This window comes from Pan troglodytes, chromosome 18 (genome assembly GCF_028858775.2).
Source record: "Pan troglodytes isolate AG18354 chromosome 18, NHGRI_mPanTro3-v2.0_pri, whole genome shotgun sequence".
NCBI lineage: Eukaryota > Metazoa > Chordata > Mammalia > Primates > Hominidae > Pan > Pan troglodytes.
The window spans coordinates 78,813,073-78,833,721 of NC_072416.2; the positions used below are offsets into that span (position 1 = coordinate 78,813,073).

At 44.8% G+C, this 20,649-nt stretch overlaps 1 protein-coding gene across 3 annotated transcripts in view; it reads right to left on the reverse strand.

Moving 5' to 3' along the window:
* CDYL2 (chromodomain Y like 2) overlaps positions 1-20,649 on the reverse strand; it is a 207,597-nt gene that overhangs the window by 56,704 nt on the left and 130,244 nt on the right.

Genomic DNA, 20,649 nt, shown 5'->3' on the forward strand with positions numbered 1-20,649 from the left:
AGGTGTTCTAACACTAAGAAAATTTATCTACCACAGACTCTAAAAAAATTAAGAGAAACTTAGCAAATCAAAAATTTAATTCAGAGGAAGACATGGGTAAAAAAATAGATTTTTAAAATTTTAGTAAATGTAATTACTGGCTGTGAAAATAATAATCAATGGTGTTTAATAATGTTGGGTGTATAAAATAATAGTAAGATGTGGAAGAGACATGTTCAATGACAACTGAAAGCCAAGCAGAAGGAGGCATCTTGCCAAATTCAGTAAGAGGACATCATATTTGTTAGAAAAAGATCATACTTTAGTATGTGTGCTAAAGTTTAAAAATATAATCTACAGCTAGCTTCTGAGTCAGCCCAAGGAGAAGGAATGTATAAAATGTATCAATCCAGTGAAAAGCATTAAAAGGTCAGAAAATAGGAATGAGAGAGGGAACAGAGAAGAAGAATGGGTAAAAACAAAATGCTACCTAAAATAAGAGAAATAATCCAAATATCTCAATAATTACATTATTCTGTGAACATATTAAACTCATATTAAAAGACAGAGATAATCACACTGGATAAAATAATAAAGGTGTGTGTAAGATTTCCTGAGGAGAAACTCTGAGACAGAAAGAGGGATCTCAACTCAGCTAAGAGGGGAAGAAAAACTGCCCAATCAATAGAGAAATGCCAGAAGGATCCCAGGGGAATCAAGAAATGGTGCACAGTGGTCTACATGCAGCAACAAAAGGTGTCAGGGAATTCACTGCAGTGTGCAAGACACAGAAGGAAAGATAGAAACTTGTCATTAACAGATACAGGGGCAGCTGCCCCTGAGCTAGGGGTAAGCTGTCTGAGAGGGCAGGAAGTGGAGGGCTGGGGTTGGGGTGAGGCCACAGAGCATGAGACAGACAAGGACAGACCGTAGGGCACTTCTACCATGCAAATCAGTTTTCAGAAAACACAGCCACTCCTGGCAGGGCACAGGAACCATGTCCAAGTTCTCCACCAAGAACATTTCAAACCCCAGGTACAGAACACTACCACATTCCCTTCAGGCCTGGAGGAAGGGAGGAAAAGTTTAGACAGATCGCCGAAGGATGCTATCCCCAGTTAAGGGATGCATTATCCATTCTGGTTCCTCACTTAACACAGCCATCCTCAGAAACCAGGGTGGCTCCTTGATTATTATGGGCAGCTGGAGTAGAAGTGATCTACATCTGCCCCCACAACAGTGTGAAATGGAGACTCCAAGTGTCACTTTGGCATATTCCCCAGAGTCCTTTCTCTCAACCATGCAGTACTCACAAGTTGCTGAGTGCCTACTATGGGATTCACACAGGTTGTCTCATTCCATCCTCATCACAACCCTGTAGGACAATGTTTACATCCCCATTTTATGGATGAGAAAACCAAAACCCAAGGCCATGCCACTGGGAAGTGCCAGCATGAGGGTCAAACTCCAGCATCTTGACCAAGCTTGATGCTGGATTCGAGCATCAAGACACTGAAACTAGCCCTGGTCTCAGGCCCTCCTCATGGTGTTGGCTCTGATGGATGTTCTGCTTTTCTTTTCCAGAGCCTAGTCTTTGCTGAACAAAGGAGGAAAGAAAATGTGGATGCCACACCTGATTCCTGTGTCATGTGATGCTTTACCAAGCAGAGCTCATTTCACTATGTTATCATCATCCATACACCTGCCTGAAGACCCTACCAGACTGTGGCCTCTTGAGGGATAAGCCTGAGATGTATTCACCTTTGTGTCTGCAGCACAGAGCGCAGTGCCTAGAGGACAGCGCATGCTTAACCCAGTGTTCATCCAATGACTGGATGAGCAAACAATCAGGTGGGGGAACACACTCCAGCAACACAACATACCCCACGCCAAATTCTTAATAATGTTCCTAGTATGTTCCTAGTGGTGCATTCCATATTCACCTCACTCACAGATCATGAAGCCTCCGTGTGTCAAACATGCTTGCAAAGCTTTGTACTGGCCTCATACGTGAAAACACTTGTTTTCTGCAATCCAGTTGATCTCACACCTAGATGACTAACTCGTATTTATATCACATCTGGCGCTCTGAGTGAGATCTCACCTCTCAAAGACACCCAAGGAGAGAACACAGCGTGAGTGCTATGAATTTTCCTTCCATTGGAAACAAAATAGTAACACCTTGTGTGGCCTGAGACATCAGAACACAGAAGGAAGTTAGTGAGACCAGAGTCATTCTCCCTCCCGGAGAAAGCACCCTTCCTCCCTTCCCCACTTGCTGAAAGTCCCCTACTTTTTGATGGAGCTCCAGGGATATCTCTTCTGCACATTCTTCCAGAGCAGTGCATCTCTCTTCTGGTTGTTTGTACACCCTTCTTTTACTTTCCTTATTATCCTCTCCCATGTTCATTCAGTATATACTTAGTGAGTGTTCACCAGATGCTTAGCACCTGGGGTATACTGATGGGCAGAACCAGACATGGATCTGCCTTCAAAGAGCTTACAGTCTGATTCAGAACTTCCTGCAATGATGAAAATGTTCAATATCTGCATTGTCTAATACAGTAGGTGGAATCCACATATGGCTATTGAAATTTTAATTTTTTAATTTTAACTAATTGAAATATAACTCTAACCACCTGTGGCTGATGGCTACTGTACTGGACAGTGAAGGGAATCACACTGTAGGAAAATCATCACGGATACCTTCCACATCTTGACAAGGCTTTTCTCAAATGTCTGGCTCCCTCCTCACCACCAGATGGATTCTTAAAGGCAAGGGCTGTTTTAGTTATTCATATACCTTCAGAACCAGCGGAGGCCCAGCACAAAGAATGACACAAGTCATTCTTTGTTGAATAAATGAATGAGTGAATAAATGAATAAACACTAGACTTACAATGGAGGGCCTATAGAAGTTCTTACCTCTTGATCAAAAGACATAGGGGAAAAAAGTAAGAGGCTGGAAGATAGCATAAACAAAATTGTGGTGTTGGGGGTCTCCTTCTAGCCCCCTAAAAGACACAGGTGCAAAGCACTTTCCTTCCAGTCCATTCTCCCCAGTGTTCCAATCACTCTTATCATCTTGGGAAGCAGATACTATTAACAGAGAGAACAGACCAACCCAGGGGGAGTTCAGCTTGAGCACTTCCGGTCATCAATCATGTCAGGAGGTGAGGTGGAGGGGAGAGTTAAATAAAAGAGAAGACTCATCAGTTCTACAGTTGAGCGGAACCAAAAGCCCCTAGTCCCATGTACAGAATGCTTGCTCTCAGGACCTGAATGCAATAGCAGGGCTCAAATTCACAGGTGCATTCAAGAAAAAAAAAAAATCTTAGCCACAGTTAGCTGTCATCTGGCATGTTAAAATTATGCCGGATAAAATCCATACACTTTGAATTTTAAGAAAGTTTAGGTTCTCAGATTATCTAATCACTAAATCCAACACCTCTAAGTAATCTTATGATGTTCACTGTCAGATGTCTAAATTTTTTTTTCTTTTGAGACAGAGTTTCATTCTTGTTGCCCAGGCTGGAGTGCAGTGGCATGATCTTGGCTCACTGCAACCTCCGCATCCTGGGTTCAAGTGATTCTCCTGCCTCAGCTTCCCAAGTAGCTAGAATTACAGGCACCCACCACCATGCCCAGCTAATTTTTGTATTTCTAGTACAGACAGGGTTTCACCATGTTGCCCAGACTGGTCTCGAATTCCTGAGCTCAGGCAATCCACCACCTTGGCCTCCCAAAGCGCTGGGATTACAGGTGTGAGCCACTATGCCCCGTCTAAATGTTTTAAACAGCAGTGTAAAGCATGAATTCAAAATACAAAACTAACCTTATTAAAAGGAACTTTTTCTACAGATCAAATCATGTCTCCTGCATTAAAACCCTCCAAGGCCATGCTAACTCCAAAAGCTCTATTATGCCAGGATCCTGGTATGTGGCAAAATATTCTGTAGGGTATCAAAGTATAAAGTGATTTCCTTTAAAATTCATTTTTATCACCTTTTCTTGCAACTCCTCTGCTCAAAAGTTCACATGCCTCCACCGTCTGGCCTCATCCTGTTTTCTGGCCTTAACTCCCACTCTTGCCCCATAAACACCTTAACTTCCAGGACTGTCTGAGGTTCTCCGAAACTGAGTTTTCCACCCTCTGAGCCATTACTTCCTCTGTTCCCTTGGCCAGGAATGTCATTTCCGTCCACCTTCACACATCTAATCCTCCAGGGCCACTTGAAATGCTTCTCTTCCAGACAGTTGTCTCTTCCTCCCCAAGCGCCGGGAACAGCCCATCCCCAGGGCTCCGGTGTCCTGGGCCTTCCTGAGTTCGCATGCTCAGCTTTGCAGCAGGTCACTGGGGACCAGCTGATCCCTTAATCAGCTTAATAAGCTTTGAGTTCTTTGGAAGACACAGCTGGTCATCTCTACAGCCTTAGTCCCCACCACATAGTGACGGGAAAGCAAATGCCTCTTTAAGTGAACTGTAGGGGAGAAAATGATCTCAAAACGCTAAAAATTTTTTTAAGTTTTCCAAATACGATGTAGCTCTCTTCTGGCCTCCCAGATAGCCCTGTCCCTCAAGAAGCAGAAAAGAAGAATTTAGGAATCTAGGTCTCAAGCCAGGACAACTATATCTGAATCCTGGAACAGCCACCTACTGACTAATAGACTGTAGGCAAGCTATTTCACCTGCATATACCTCAGTTTCCATATCTGTGAAATGGGAAGGGTAATGACCCTCCCTGCTAGGATTAACTGAGGAACTGCCAGTGCTAGCAAGAGGGCTTGGCTTAGCAAGGGCTCAGTAAATGCTGGCTATTTTGACATGGTATGGAGCTTGTCAATGTATTTGTCATTTCCCCATTTGTTTGTTTTCTTCCCTAAACTGTGTCTTGTCTTACTCATCATACCCCCAGAACGAGGCATGCTGAGACCCGCTTCTAGGTATACAATACTAGCTCACAGCAGTCATTTAATAAATATTTCATGAAGAAATCATAAATGGCATTTATTAATGATGCTTGAAATAGATGTTACATATTTTCTACAAATCTTCTTAATTAAAATATAGTTCCTACTGTCTAGAACACTCTCCCCTCTCCTCTTTGCCTGACCAAGCTCCATGCATCCTTCAGGTGGAAGCTGCGTCTATAATCTCCTTGCTTCGGTGGTATCCACGTTCATGTAGGGCACTCCCGTATCTGCTCACAGTTCACTGGAATATTTGGCTCTTTCCTCAGTTCTTCCCACAGGAATATGAGTTGGGCTGTATCCTCAGCACTCAGTGCCATGCCTGGCACACACGAGGGCTCAACAGATCTTGTGACCAGTTGTTTCTCATTCACTGCCACCAAGTATCAGGTTGGTGCAAAAGTAATTGAGGTTTTTGCCATTAAAAAAAAAATAGCAAAAACCACAATTACTTTTGCACCAACCTAATAATATGAGGAGTTACTGGTGGAAGCCAGGCCAGAGATGGAGATGTCTTGCTAAACCTCCAGGAACTCAGGACACACCCTCTTTCTGCAAGGGTGGTGAAGTGGGAGGGAATCGGGAAAGGAGATGAAGGTGGGAGAAGCTTCCAGAGGTCCACAGTGGAACAGAAGAAGAAAGAACAAACTGGGAGGCAGAACCTCCTACTCAGTGGCACTGTCACCAAGATGGCAGGTGAAAAACTCAAGACTCTAACTTCCATGGAAAAGTCACAAAAGTAACAGAGTCCACTGTCCTGCAACCCATTCTTTGTGATGTGGCAACAGGCACCCAGGGGCTGTCCCTCTTGATATCGCCTTGCTGGCTTATGCAACAGAATAAAACCTAATATCCTAGGATCAATGAAAAAACGACAGGGCAGGCTGAGGGTGGGGTAGAGAAGCACATTCTTGAGCAAAGCAAGAAACTCCACCTGAAGCGGAGTCTGACAAAGCAGAAGAGAAATGAAGACTCATGAGGCGCCAGGACCCACTGCTTCATCCTTTCTGGCAGGCTTGCTATTCCCGGACTACAGAGGTGAAAAGTGAGGCTCAAAAGCTGGTAAGACCTGCTTGGAGATGCTAAGAGGCAATGTTTGTATTTGAACACACGGAGCCTCTTTCTACCTGCCTGCTCTTACCAGTTTCTTCGCCTCTATGCTACCTGCAAAATGAGAGCAATTTTAAACGTGAAATCTTACAATCCTTCCTGTAACTGGGACTTCTATTAAGAAGTCCACCAATTTCATGTCCTATGTTACCATCAAGGCAGGTCATAAATTACATGAGTTGGGCATTCGCTCTCTCATAGCAAAGAACTGCGCAAAATACGGAGGCTGCAGCCCAGATGAGATGCACCCTGCTGAAAAGAACTCACAATGCCCTTCATGGGGGAGGGAGCCTGGTGCTTTATTAAGAGTCCACTGTGGCTTCGTGAATATAAAGGGAAGAGGAGCATAGCAAGCAGGGCCATCGTGGCAGATGGCGACAACAATCACCAGATGAGCCAATGGGAAGGGAATCCTGTCGTTGCTGTGAAGAGCCCTGACAAAATACGGGCTCTCCAGGACATGTTACCATGAGCAGGGGCTGTGAAGCCAACACCCAGGACAACTCAAGGAGAGAAGGAAAGACTGGGCCAGGGGATGGGCAGCTTTGACAGATGTCAGAAGGGTTTGCAGTGGGTGGACCTGGCCTCAGGAACCCCATCTTAAAGCAGAACCGGCTCCTTAAGTCCTCTCTTTCATCTATTCATTCACTCACTCATTCATTTCTTAAGCACCTGCTAAGTGCCCAGCATTGTTAGGTGTTGGTGATACAGCTGTGAACAAAAATGGAGACCATCCCTCCCCTGTGGAGCTTCTGATCGAGTGAAAGAGGCAGAGATTACCCGAATAATCAGAGTGACCACTACAAACCGAGGTCAGTGCTGTCAACCAAGAAACACCATTCCATGTGTGCAAATAAAAACGGAAACTGAGCTATGCTGGCAGTCAGCAAAGGTTTCCATGGGGGAATTGCTGCTTGAGCCAGACCTGCAGGATGAGCAGAGGTTACTACTCACGTGAGGGCTCACAGCGGGAGGCATTCAGGCAGAGGGAGTCACACATGCAGAACACAGAGAGATGGGGTGGGCTTCCATCTATCTGGTTCTTAAAACAAGCCTGACTACCCGAGGAATTCCCTGGAGCTCAGCCTCCCGTGCAGGCTGCTCTAGAATTGGCTGGACTGCTGTATTCTTTGTGATGTGTCAACAGGCACCCACAGGCTGTCCCTCAGCTCTATGCCCTTGTACATGCTGTCATCACCTCCTGACATCCCTGCCTTTTTCCTCAGTCATTTCGGCTCATTTTATCAGATTCCACTTATGCATCACCTCCTCCAAGAAGCCCTGAATAATTCCTTCCCCTAAGCTGGCTTCGGTGCCCTTACCTATGGCCCCACAATATCTTCTGCATGTCTCCATCACAGCATGAGGTATTGCAGTTATTTGTCTAAACAGTTCCTGGTATGTGGCAGTCATTTTATGAGTACTGGTTAGCATACATAGGAAAGGATTCACATATGTGTACTGTACGTAAAGTGATTTTAAAAACAAATGGGGAAATATAAAGACCCAGTTGGAAAAAGGGGGAAAAAATTGAAATAACGGCTAATATTTATCAAATGTCTACCACAAGCCAGCGAATATGTTAAGGGCTTCCTATAAACGAATTCATTTATTCTTTACCCCCAACCCATGAGGTATGAATATCTGCATCTTATAAATTAAGAATCTGGCCCACAGAGGCTGGGTCATTTGTTCCAGGTCACATGGCTGAATGCCCCTGACTCGCCACCACTGTTTCCACAGCAGGACGGCACCCGGGCAATGCCCAGGGAGAGACACAATTGGAAGGAACATGAGAAGATGCTCACCCACATTTAGAAACTAAAATTAAAACAACAGGGCCTGGAAAAGCATTACAAAGACTGGCCCTAGCCAGGTTTGGCAGGAGCAGGTCCCTTTATAGGCAGCCCAGATGGCCATCACAGAGGAACAGATAAGTCCCTGCACACCGTAAATCCCAAGCAGCCAAAAACAGGGAGGGCGTTCCACACGTCCTGACTCAGAAAGAGTTCCAAGACAGGCTTTAAGTCAAAAAAGAAATTGCAGGACAAGGTGTTCTCACCACCTTCAATCTTTACTCGGATGTCAACTTGGTGAGGCCTTGGCTAACAGATAAATAATGGATAAATGAATAGACAGACAGATGATAGACAGATATATACATATCTATACCTACATACATGGAGAGAGAAAGAAATGGGATAATTCCTGTTCATCACTCAACAAACAAATATTTAAGTAAATATGTAATATATATCACATATATAATATATGGTATGTAATAAAGTACATAGATTTAATATATATAAATACATATACATATATATAAACTTAGAGAATAGTCCCAACAGATCCATAAGGAAACATTAACAGAAGTCACCTCTAAATAGGATTTGGGAAGGGAGAATATGGAGACTTTAATTTTTAAAATGCTTATATTTTCCCCAGCATTTCGGGAGGCCAAAGCAGGCATTTCACTTGAGGTCAGGAGTTTGAGACCAGCCTGGCCAACATGGCAAAACCCCGTCTCTACTAAAAATACAAAAATTAGCCAGGCACGGGGGTGGGCACCTGTAATCTCAGCTACTCAGGAGGCTGAGGCAGGACAACCACTTGAACCCATGAAGCAGAGGCTGCAGTGAGACGAGATCACCCCACTGCACTCCAACCTGGGCGACAGAGTGAGACACCATCTCAAATAATAATAATATTTTTAAAATAAAATTAAAATTAAATGCTTATATTTTCCATACTGTTTGAATTTTTTACAACTCATGTATTTGTAACTTTAGAAAATAAAAAGAGAAGAGAGGAGAGGAGAGGAAAAAGTAAAGAATAAAAGAAGAACATTTTAGGGACCTAGATACACCACACTGACAAATTTGTCTCCTCTTTCTTGAAACCACTCTAAAATGGCAGTAAAAGATTTTTTTTAAGTATTAACACAAGCAAAAGTAAAGGAGAAGAGTCAATAGTGGGTGCCACATTTCTGCACACTGGAAGGTAATGGGAAGACGACAGGCCAAGGTGACCGGCCTGGCCGAGCAGAGGAAGCATCCAGCAAAGTGCCAAGAAGGGGAAGCAGATACGACGATATACTGACCCCCAAGGCCCCACAGCCCAGGACTCAGAGGCCCCACGGACCATGGAAAGTGGCTCTGCCCTCACTGTAAGACTCAGGACAATGGTCCTCAGAACCAAGTCGGAAGTGGCCCTTTAGATGTCCCCCCTCCACCTCACTGCCGTCTTGTGGGGACAAGGAGCCGGGTCAAGCAGATGGTGGGAGATGGTGGCACAGATCTGGGGCAGCAGGGAACAGACAGGTGCATGAGTGGAGCCATCAAAGCCAATCGGAGGTCAGTACCTGGATCTCCCTCAGCCAGGGGATGCCAGAATTGGGAGCTAGGACATCGAAAGAGGCCAAGCAGGAGGGTCGGTGGGCGAGACAGCTAAGTCTTATCCTCTGGCTGGCTTTGTGGCCTCAGGCAGGTGCCCCCGCTGAAAGCAGAGCCTGTGTTCTCCCTCCCTGCATGGTCGCTGCAAAAGCTCCCTGTGCACCTGTCGGAACTTGGACAAGGAGCCTCCAGAAATGAGCTGAGTATTTCTGCACACATGGGCTGTGGTGACACATGGCTCAGCCATGAGGAGGGTGAGTGCACACCATGAGGGTCTTGACTGCACAGCGGCCACGACCCTGCCCAGCCAGACACATGCTCTGAGGAGCTGACTCGGTCCTGTGAGGCCACCTAATCTCACCCGTCTCCATGCAGGAATCCCTCTGCCTAAGTCTGCCTAAGTCCACCCAAACAACCCATGACATGGGGCACAACAACCTCATCAAGTAGCTCATGCCACTGGTGGGCAGATTTATTAAACTGGTATATTCAGAAATATGCTTTTAGTCTTCTCATTTCCTGTCTTCTTTTCCCTCAACAAAAGCACATGACAAACCCTCACATGAAACAAATAAAACAGGAGTGATATGGTTTGCCTGTGTCCCCACCCAAATCTCATCTTGAATTGTAGTTCTTATAATCCCCACGTGTGGTGGGAGGGACCCAGTGGGAGTTGACTGGATCACGGGGGCGGTTACCCTCATGCTGTTCTTGTGATACTGAAGTGAGTTCTCATGAGATCTGATGGTTTTATAAGGGGCTTTCCCCCGGTTGCTCAGCACTTCTCCTTGCTGCCACCACGTGAAGGATGTGTTTGCTTCCCCTTCTGCCATGATTGTAAGTTTCCTGAGGCCTCCACAGCCCTGGGGAACCGTGAGTCAATTAAACCTCTTTCCTTTATAAACTACCCAGTCTCGGGTATGTCTTCATTAGCAACTTGAGAATGGACTAATACAAGCAGCTACTGTGGCTGACATGGAGAAGGGAGCGCTGGAGTCCACCCACCCGGCTTCTCACCAGGAGGCCCTCAGAGAACCCCGGGGCTCCGTGGACTGCAACGTCTTAATGACACGAGGTGCACAAACCTATTTCCAGGCTCATTTTGCCCCAGGGCCTCGATTTTCTTTCCGGGACAGGATGAAAGAAAGAGAAGCCATGTTGCAACATAAAAAGTGTGAATCGAGGCCTCGAGGCTGGCGCTCCCAGGAACACCACACCACAGTCGGGTTGCACACGAGGAAGATAAAAGGGGCTCTATACACAGCATAGTCAGGTTGCACACGAGGAAGATAAAAGGGGCTCTATACACAGGGGCTTGCCTCACCAGCTGTTCTTCCACCACCTGGAATAACATGAATATCTAAAGAAGGCTGCCTCAGGATTTCGTCTCCTGGGTTCTCCTCTTCTAACCAGTCTAGGGTTGTGACTTTTCTCTATGGCATCCCTGACCCCAGTGGAGGCTTCTCTCTCTCCTGCCGCAGCCCCTACCAAATCTCTTTTCTTTGATGTTTCTCTGGAGTCACCCACACCCTGGGCTCCTTATTAATAGCTCTCCAGGGAGCAGACAGGTGGGTATAGGTAGTAGAGGTGTCTGGGGCAGCCCTTAATGGAGAATGTCTATCAGCCGAGCTGCCCAGTGGGTTTAAAGAGGGTGGTACAGAGTTAGGGACAAGCCAGAGGAAGGCCAGAGTGGCTGACATAGGGGCCAGAACCAGATTTTGGTATTTCTGCCAGTTCATCAAAAATTTAGGACCAGTCCTTACGTGGATGACCTGCATTAGAGGGGCTGCCACAAGTACAACAGGGGGTTCCCTGCCACCCAGGCCCCTCCTGCACCTGGCCCCAGCCCGTCTTTCAGCTGTCGCCCAAGTCTTTCCCTAAGCACACCAGCCCCTGCCCTAAACGCATCTTCTCACCAACCAGCAAACATGCTCTGGGCTCTCCTCCTCTGCCATACCATACCTCTTCCCTGTGTATCTGAATTCTCACCAATCTCAAAAGACAGGAGTGAACCAACCACAAAGAGGAAGTTACAAAGAGTACTTGAGCATGCAGAGAAAAAGCTCAGCTTCAGTGGAGACTAAAGAAATGCAAATAAACGATACTGAGGCTCCTCTTGTTCCCCTTAAACACACACGTCTGGCAAGGCAATGACAAAACTAGAAAATTATGCCTCACTGGTTATTATTATTCTTTTTTGTATGGGGTTAGAAGGATATGGCAAAATTAGCAGTATAATCCTGCCTCTGGGAATCTAGTCTAGAAAAATAGTCCAGAAAAAAATGAAAGAAAACCAAAGACGTTTAGACCTAACCTAAATGTCCAACAACAAGAGACTGGCTACATAAATCAAATATTGCACAGTTTGGGTATACCTTATCCAAAATGTGTGGGATCAGAAGTGTTTTGGATTCCTGATTTTTTCTGATTTTGGAATATTTGTATTATACTTACCAGTTAAGCATCCCTAATCTGATAAGTGAATGCTCCAATGTGCATTTCCTTTAAGCATCATTTTGATGCTCAGAAAGTTCTGGACTTTGGAGCATTTCAGATTTTGGACTTGGGGACATTCAACCTGTATAACCTTCTGAAAACATATAAATAAATGGCACTACTAAAATTCCAATATGAAGAGTTGCCCAATATGGAAATAGATGGAAACAGACATATGCTATATTGAGCAGAAAAATCAAAATGCGAGTGTTTTCATACAAAATGTTACACACACACACATACAGAGAGAGAAAGAGATGAGTAGAACAGGCTTTCCCTTGTGTGTGATTAAGATCTAACGATAAAGTCAGATATCACAGGATAAGGTGATGTAAGAAAGCCATTTTAAAATGCCCAGGAAAAGAAAGAAAGAAAGAAAGGAAAGAAAGAAGGAAAGGAAAGAAGGAAAGAAGCAAAGGAAAGGGAAAGGAAAGGAAAGCAAAGGGAAAGGAAAGGAAAGGAAAGGAAAGGAAAGGAAAGGAAAGGAAAGGAAAGGAAAGGAAAGGAAAGGAAAGGAAAGGAAAAAAAAGGAAAGGAAGAAAGAGGACCACAATTCTGGCTCTACCTTGTTACCATCTGGAGGCTGCAGGCCAGTTGCCTAACTAACTTTGTAAAGCCTCCATTTCTTTATGTGCAAACCAGGGATAAAAAGACAACCTACTTCATAGAATTGTCAGGATTAACAGAGCTGCTAAATGTAACATCCTTAGCCCACCAACACCTGACTCATAGCAAGGGCTTAATAAATACCTGTTGCTGGTGCAATTGCTGTTATTGTCATTATTAACAGCAGCTCATTGGGCACTAGGAAGGCTCAGGCTGGCTTGTATAAAACACTGTCATGCAGTAACTGTCGTATAGAAATGCATCCTAGGATTAGATAAGTGTTTTGTGTCTTGTAGGAGCAGCTGCTTGCTCCCATCTCTAAAATCAACAAGGGAGGCCGGGCATGGTGGCTCACGCCTGTAATCCCAGCACTTTGGGAGGCCGAGGTGGGTGGATCACTTGAGGTCAGGAGTTCAAGACCAGCCTGGCCAACATGGTGAAACCCCGTTTCTACTAAAAGTACAAAAAAGTTAGCCGGGCATGGTGGCATGCACCTGTAATCCCAGCTACTCAGGAGGCAGAGGCAGGAGAATCGTTTGGACCCGGGAGGCGGAGGTTGCAGTGAGCCAAGACCATGCCATTGCACTCCAGCCTGGGCGACAGAGCAAGACTCTGTCTCAAAAATAAATAAATAAATAATTTTTAAAAAATCAACAAGGGAATTTAAGTCAACTTCAACACTTTCCAGTTATATCAAAGTCCACACCAAGTAGATTATTTCGTTTAAACAAAATAATTATTTCGCTTAAATGAAATAATCTACTTGATGTGGCTTTTGCTATTTCTTCTAGCATTGAAATAAGCTTTGACAAGGCAGTTTCCTTCACAATGCACAGATGTGCAAGTGCACTTAAATGAAATAATTTTAATAATCTAGACGACAAAATTAACATTTCCTTGTTACCAGCAGGTTTCTTGCCCATTCAAGAATACAAACCCATATGCATACCCTTTCTTCCCCTCAAACTCTCCTAAATGCCTGTGGTGGGATGAATAGCAAATCCTTAAAGATCTCATATCCTAATCCCTGGGACCTATGAATGTGGTACCTGACATGGCAAAAAGGACTTTGTGAATGGGATTAAGTTAAGGATTTTGAGATGGGAGATTATCCTGTATTATCTTGGTTGGTTCAGTGTAATCACATAAGTCCTTGTAAGAGGGAGGCAGGGGGCTTGGAGTCAAGAGAAGGAGATGTGAGGATGGATGCAAAGGTTAGAGAGATGAGGGACCACGAGCCGAGGAGTACGTGCAGCCTCTGGAAGCTGGAAAAGGCAAGGAAATGGATTCTCCCACAGGGCCTCCAGAAGGAGCACAGCCCTGCCAATGCATTTTAGATTTCTGACTCCAGAACTATAAGGGAAGAAGGTGGTGTTGCTTTAAGCCACCAAGTTGGGAGGAATTTGTTACAGCAGCCATAGGGAACTAATACAGCGTGCCTTGGTTCACTAAGAGCACCTCGATTTCCCACATGGGAGCCTGGGTTCACGAGTGGGCACTGTGGTTCCATTCCAGCTCCACCTTCTGTGACACTTGGACTAACTCAAGCAATGCACGTGTCTTCTTTAAGCATTAATTTTCCAGTGTAGAAATGGGGGCTGTCGAGGAAATTCAATGCACAGCTTCTTGGAGAGCATTTAGAAGGCTCCCTTGCACATGGCAAGCAGTAGGGAAACGGTAGCTGTTATTTTTCATCCTACTTGCTAGCTTCTTTTTCTTCTCCTTTTTTTTTTTAAACAAAAACAGCTTTACTGAGATTTATTTTACATACTATAAAATTCACCCATATAAAGTGCACAATTCAGTGATTTTTAGTGTGACTTGCAGAGTTGTGCAACTGTCCCCATAATCTAATTCCAGAACATTTTCATTGCTCAAAATGAAATGCCGTACCCATTAACAGTCATTGCCCACTCCCTCCTCCCCTTAGCCCCTGGCAACCGCTAATGTACTTTCTGTCTCTACAGATTCACCTATTCTGGACATTTGACATAAATGGAATCATATCATATGTGGTTTTGAGGTTCATCCACGTTGCCGCATATGTCCACTATTCATTGCTCTTTATGACTGAATAACATCTGTCGTCTGGAAAGACTACATTTTGTTTATCCATTCATCAGTTGGTGAAGATCTTTGTCCTTTTTTTGCCATTTCTTCTAGCATTGAAATAAACTGACAATTGAGGGAGTTCCCTTTACAATGCATAGATGTGCAGGTGTGTGTGTATATATGATGTGTGCATGAGTGTGTGATGTGTACATCTGTGATGTGAATATGTGCATGTGTATGTACATGCATACGTGTGTGTGTTTTAATCTAAGGCCCTAAGGAAAATCACCAGGACCAGAGGTTCCACCTCCCTGGAATGCCAAGTCAGCATCTCTGATACTACTGAAGATGCCTCAAAGGCAGGCCCAGGGGTGTTGGCCAGAACAATGCCCTTGGCATCTGGGAAAGGTCTGTTGGCTTCAACCTGAATCCCTGAAGTACCTTTCTTCATTTACAAAACTGGTCACAGACCCCCAACAGCTTCAGCATCCCCAGACCCGGCACCACACCCTAATTCCTTCTCTCAGTGCTGTGTCTTACCCTTGCTGAGCCTCAGTTTCCCCATCTATAAACAAGGTTGATCCCAGGTAACCTTGTTATGTTGCTATGTTGTTAAACTGCTCCATCAGAGAACCACTGAGGAAATTAAATCACATTTAGTAGATCAAATACAAAGAGCTAGGCGTTGCCTGCAGTAAGACCTCAAGAAATGTTAGCTACTATTGCTACCATCACCACCACCACCACCGCTGCCACCATTATCATCATCATTCATGAAGACTGGCTGCTTTGTGTGAGGGGTCAGGGTGGAGGAAGGCCCTGGGATCCACCTCAATGGGGAGAGTGGCTTTTCACCGACATTAGGAGGTGAAGTTTTATTATTGTTTTGGAACCCTCTACAGACACTGTACCTGCTTACTGCTTGCTCCTGGGGAGGATCGCTTCCACTCCCCCACTATACCCTTTTTGGAAGTCCCCTGATGGATAGCCATGAGCAAACAGTGCCTAAGACTTTCCTAAGGACATTGAGGGAGGAAAACGACAGCTGAGCAGGTAGGAAAAGCAATTAGTTGGTTTCTAAACCTTGACAGTGGTCAAGACTCCATCATCCTCTTCTGGGCACCAAAATCAAATCCAGAATTCAGGAGCCAAGCGGGGAGAATCGATTCTCCCCTTGGATCTGCCATGGGTCAAGTTGCTCCTGGTTAAAGAGTCGGATTTCCCATCACAGCCTGGCACTTTCCATGTGCATAGGGCAGTGGCCAAGTTGGACAGGGTCTTAACACCACCACATCAAAGGGTTTTAAGTTAGTTCATTAGCACACCTTCCTTACTTGCCACCCTGTGAAAGACAAAAGATTAAAAAACCCTCAAGTTTTTGTTGTTACTGACTTGGAAAAATCATCTGCTTTCAAAAATTGAAAAGGTTCGTGAAAGTGTGTTGGCCTGGGGGTGGGTACTTGAAGTGTGTCAGGAAGAACAGCTGGGCTCAGGGAAGTGGATACATGGATATCTGTGCTGACAAGAGGCTGCCCCGGGAACACCCTTCCTGACCTCTCAGTGGTTCACCAGATAGTGTCGGGCCACTGCCGATGACAGTCAGAGCCTTCCTGAACCAGTTTCCCTGGGCCTCTTCTGGGACAAGCTCCTCACCCAGAGAAGCAGTGGTGATTCTAAAGGCAATGAACTGGGGTCAAGTTCAGGGCAAGGAATGAGATGTTTCTGAAACAGTCGTAGTTTTGAGGAAGTATCAAGGGAACTATAATAAGCCCAGAAGGTTATTCAGGACTTTCACTACTGCATTCTGAAGTGAGATTGACTTGTAATTTGCATTTCTCCTCCTCTCTTTGTCTGGTTTGGAAATCCAGGTCATACTGACCTCGTCACAGGAGCTGGGAGTATTTTCCCATTTTCCTGTTCTCCATAATCATTTGGATAAGGGAGGGGTTATCTGCTCTAGAATGTGTGGTCAGATGATCTATTCTAGAATGTTTAGATTTGCCTGCAAAACCCTCTGGGCCTTGTGTTCCTCCTTTCTTATTTCTTCTGAGGACTTTTTAACAACCAATTCAATGTCTTTTTTTTTTTTTTTTTTTTTTTTGAGACAGAGTCTCGCTCTGTCGCCCAGGCTGGAGTGCAGTGGCACAATCACAGCTCACTGCAGCCTCGACCTCCTGGGCTCAAGTGATCCTCCCACCTCAGCTCCATGGAAAGCTGGGACTGCAGGCATGTGCCACCACACCTGGCTAATTTTTGTATTTTTTTGGAGAGACAGGGTTTCACCATGTTGCCCAGGCTGGTCTTGAACTCCTGGGCTCAAGCTATCCACCCGCCTCAGCCTCCCAAAGTGCTGGGATTACAGGCGTGAGCCACCACTCCTGGCCCAATTTCTTTAATAGTTATTTCTCTCTTCAGGCTTTCTAGCCCTCCTTTAGGCTGTTTTGTTGAGTTGTATTTCTCTATGGAAGTGATGATGTTATCTAGGTTTTCAGATTGAGTGGCATGGAGTTAGTCACAGCGTTTCAGGCTCAGAAGCACCATACCCATCTATCAATAAACAAGGAGGTGTTGGCCAGGCGCAGTGGCTCATGCCTGGAATCCCAGCACTTTGGGAGGCTGAGGCGGGCGGACCACGAGGTCAGGAGATGAGACCATGCTGCCCAACACGGTGAAACCCCGTCTCTAATAAAAATACAAAAAAAATCAGCCGGGCATGGTGGCAGGCACCTGTAGTCCCAGCTACTCGGGAGGCTGAGGCAGGAGAATGGCATGAACCCAGGAGGCGGAGCTTGCAGTGAGCCAAGATTGCACCACTGCACTCCAGCCTGGGCGACAGAGCGAGACTCCATCTCAAAAATAAAAATAAAAATAAAAATAAATAAATAAATAACCAAAAAAGAGCCCACATCGCCAAGTCAATCCTAAGCCAAAAGAACAAAGCTGGAGGCATCACGCTACCTGACTTCAAACTATACTACAAGGCTACAGTAACCAAAACAGCATGGTACTGGTACCAAAACAGAGATATAGATCAATGGAACAGAACAGAGCCCTCAGAAATAACGTTGCATATCTACAACTATCTGATCTTTGACAAACCTGACAAAAACAAGCAATGGGGAAAGGATTCCCTATTTAATAAATGGTGCTGGGAAAACTGGCTAGCCATATGTAGAAAGCTGAAACTGGATCCCTTCCTTACACCTTATACAAAAATCAATTCAAGATGGATTAAAGACTTAAACGTTAGACCTAAAACCATAAAAACCCTAGAAGAAAACCTAGGCATTACTATTCAGGACATAGGCATGGGAAAGGCCTTCATGTCTAAAACACCAAAAGCAATGGCAACAAAAGCCAAAATTGACAAATGGGATCTAATTAAACTAAAGAGCTTCTGTACAGCAAAAGAAACTACCATCAGAGCGAACAGGCAACCCACAAAATGGGAGAAAATTTTCGCAACCTACTCATCTGACAAAGGGTTAATATCCAGAATCTACGATGAACTCAAACAAATTTACAAGAGAAAAACAACCAACCCCATCAAAAAGTGGGCGAAGGACATGAACAGACACTTCTCAAAAGAAGACATTTATGCAGCCAAAAAACACATGAAAAAATGCTCACCACCACTGGCCATCAGAGAAATGCAAATCAAAACCACAATGAGATACCGTCTCACACCAGTTAGAATGGCAATCATTAAAAAGTCAGGAAACAACAGGTGCTGGAGAGGATGTGGAGAAATAGGAACACTTTTACACTGTTGGTGGGACTGTAAACTAGTTCAACCATTGTGGAAGTCAGTGTGGCGATTCCTCATGGATCTAGAACTAGAAATACCATTTGACCTAGCCATCCCATTACTGAGTATATACCCAAAGGACTATAAATCATGCTGCTATAAAGACACATGCACACGTATGTTTATTGCGGCACTATTCACAATAGCAAAGACTTGGAACCAACCCAAATGTCCAACAATGATAGATTGGATTAAGAAAATGTGGCACATATACACCACGGAATACTATGCAGCCATAAAAAATGATGAGTTCACGTCCTTTGTAGGGACATGGATGAAATTGGAAATCATCATTCTCAGTAAACTATCGCAAGAACAAAAAACCAAACACTGCATATTCTCACTCATAGGTGGGAACTGAACAATGAGAACACATGGACACAGGAAGGGGAACATCACACTCTGGGGACTGTTGTGGGGTGGGGGGAGGGGGGAGGGATAGCACTGGGAGATATACCTAATGCTAGATGACGAGTTAGTGGGTGCAGCGTGCCAGCATGTCACATGTATACATATGTAACTAACCTGCACATTGTGCACATGTACCCTAAAACTTAAAGTATAATAATAAAAATAAATAAATAAATAAATAAATAAACAAACAAACAAGGAGGGTGTCAAAGAAGTACATCCTGTACCACCAAGCACTCCTGACACTCCCCCAGTCACAACATGTCTCTGTCAGTAATCAGGGCTTGGGGAAATTCTACTGCCTGGAATCCAGCTGGGCCGTGGTATAGAGGCCAGCTCTATAGTTAAATTTGCAGTCAAATTGCCTGAGTTTCTCTCCTAATTCCAACCTGGACACTTGTAACCTCGGTCTCCACCTCTGTAAAATGAGTAGAAAAACTACCTCTCAGGACTGCCATGAGGATCACACAAGGTACTTTGGAAACTCCAAGGCCTCATCTCAGGGAAGTACTTATACTCTAAAACTTTCAACCTTACAGCTTTTCATTTCACAAACTTTCTCTTTACAAAGTCTTATGAATGCCAACTCCAGGTGCAGAGCACAAGCACTTCAAGTTTCCTCAATACCACCACCTGGCAGGCACAACACCATCTGCATTTTCATCTCCGCCATCTTGGAGCTCATTAGTCTAGAGCAGTAGTTCTGAAACTGGGCTCACTGGACCAATAGCAGCGTCTAGGAACTTCTGCTGGAGGTGCAGATTCTCAGGCTCCACACTACACCTACTAAATCAGAATGCTGAAGGTACACCCAACAGTCTGTGTTTCAACATGCCCTCCAAGGGATTCTGACGCCGGATCCATGTTTGGGAGCCCCTAGATTCTCAAAAGCCATAGGCCACTTCCCATTGCTTGCGCTTAGTTTCCAACTGCCTTTAAAACACGGTTCTCCATTATAATCAATAAAGGGAAAAATGATAATCATGTTGAAAGAGTGAGTAGGAAGAGATAAATGTTCTAGAAGTGAAAGCTGAGACGATTTTAAAAGATCAATGGAGAGAAAATGGCAAATGTTGCGTGTGTGTGTTGTGTGGAATGACTCGTTCAATGGTAGAGATAATTCTGCAAACACTGAATCATGCAATGTGTGAGATGCAACGTCTGTGCAGCAGACAACAGTCATCAAGATGCAAGGAAAGGATCTTAAACGTCCTTTCAGAAATGTGGACATGGGGCCACAAGACTGGCATCAACAGTGATGCTCATCACCTTCCTGGTAATTTGGAGAACGCTGCAAGTCTTTATGCTATTCTAGGGCTCAAAGAGAAACGATGGCTCCTAGTTAGGGACGTTTCACAGAGTAAAGGCTCGTGTGAATCCATAGAACACTGATGCTTTGGCCTGTTTAGACGAGTGCTAAGCAGTTCACCAAGGCAAAACCACAGCCAGGGTTAGCAAACCCACCAGCTTTTCTGTACCGATGAAACTCGTGTAGTTTTAGAAAAAAGAGAGAGATGCCTAGTAGAAACTGCAAGCAAGGCAGAGAAACTATGACAGGTTTTAAAACTTTGAAGGACCAGATCACATTCCTTCTCACAAGCTTCAAATTCAGGGAGTAAAGATGGATCTACCAACAGATGGATCTATGAACCATCTCTTACGACCAAACACATCTGCTGGAGCTCCTGTACACACCTGTGGCTGTTACAATTCAGCATGAACGTGCAGAACCCACCCCTCCAGCCCCCTGAGATCCTGATTCATTCAACTGGGGTACAGCCCGTTTTAACAAGCTCCCCAAGAGATACTGAGGCAGATGGG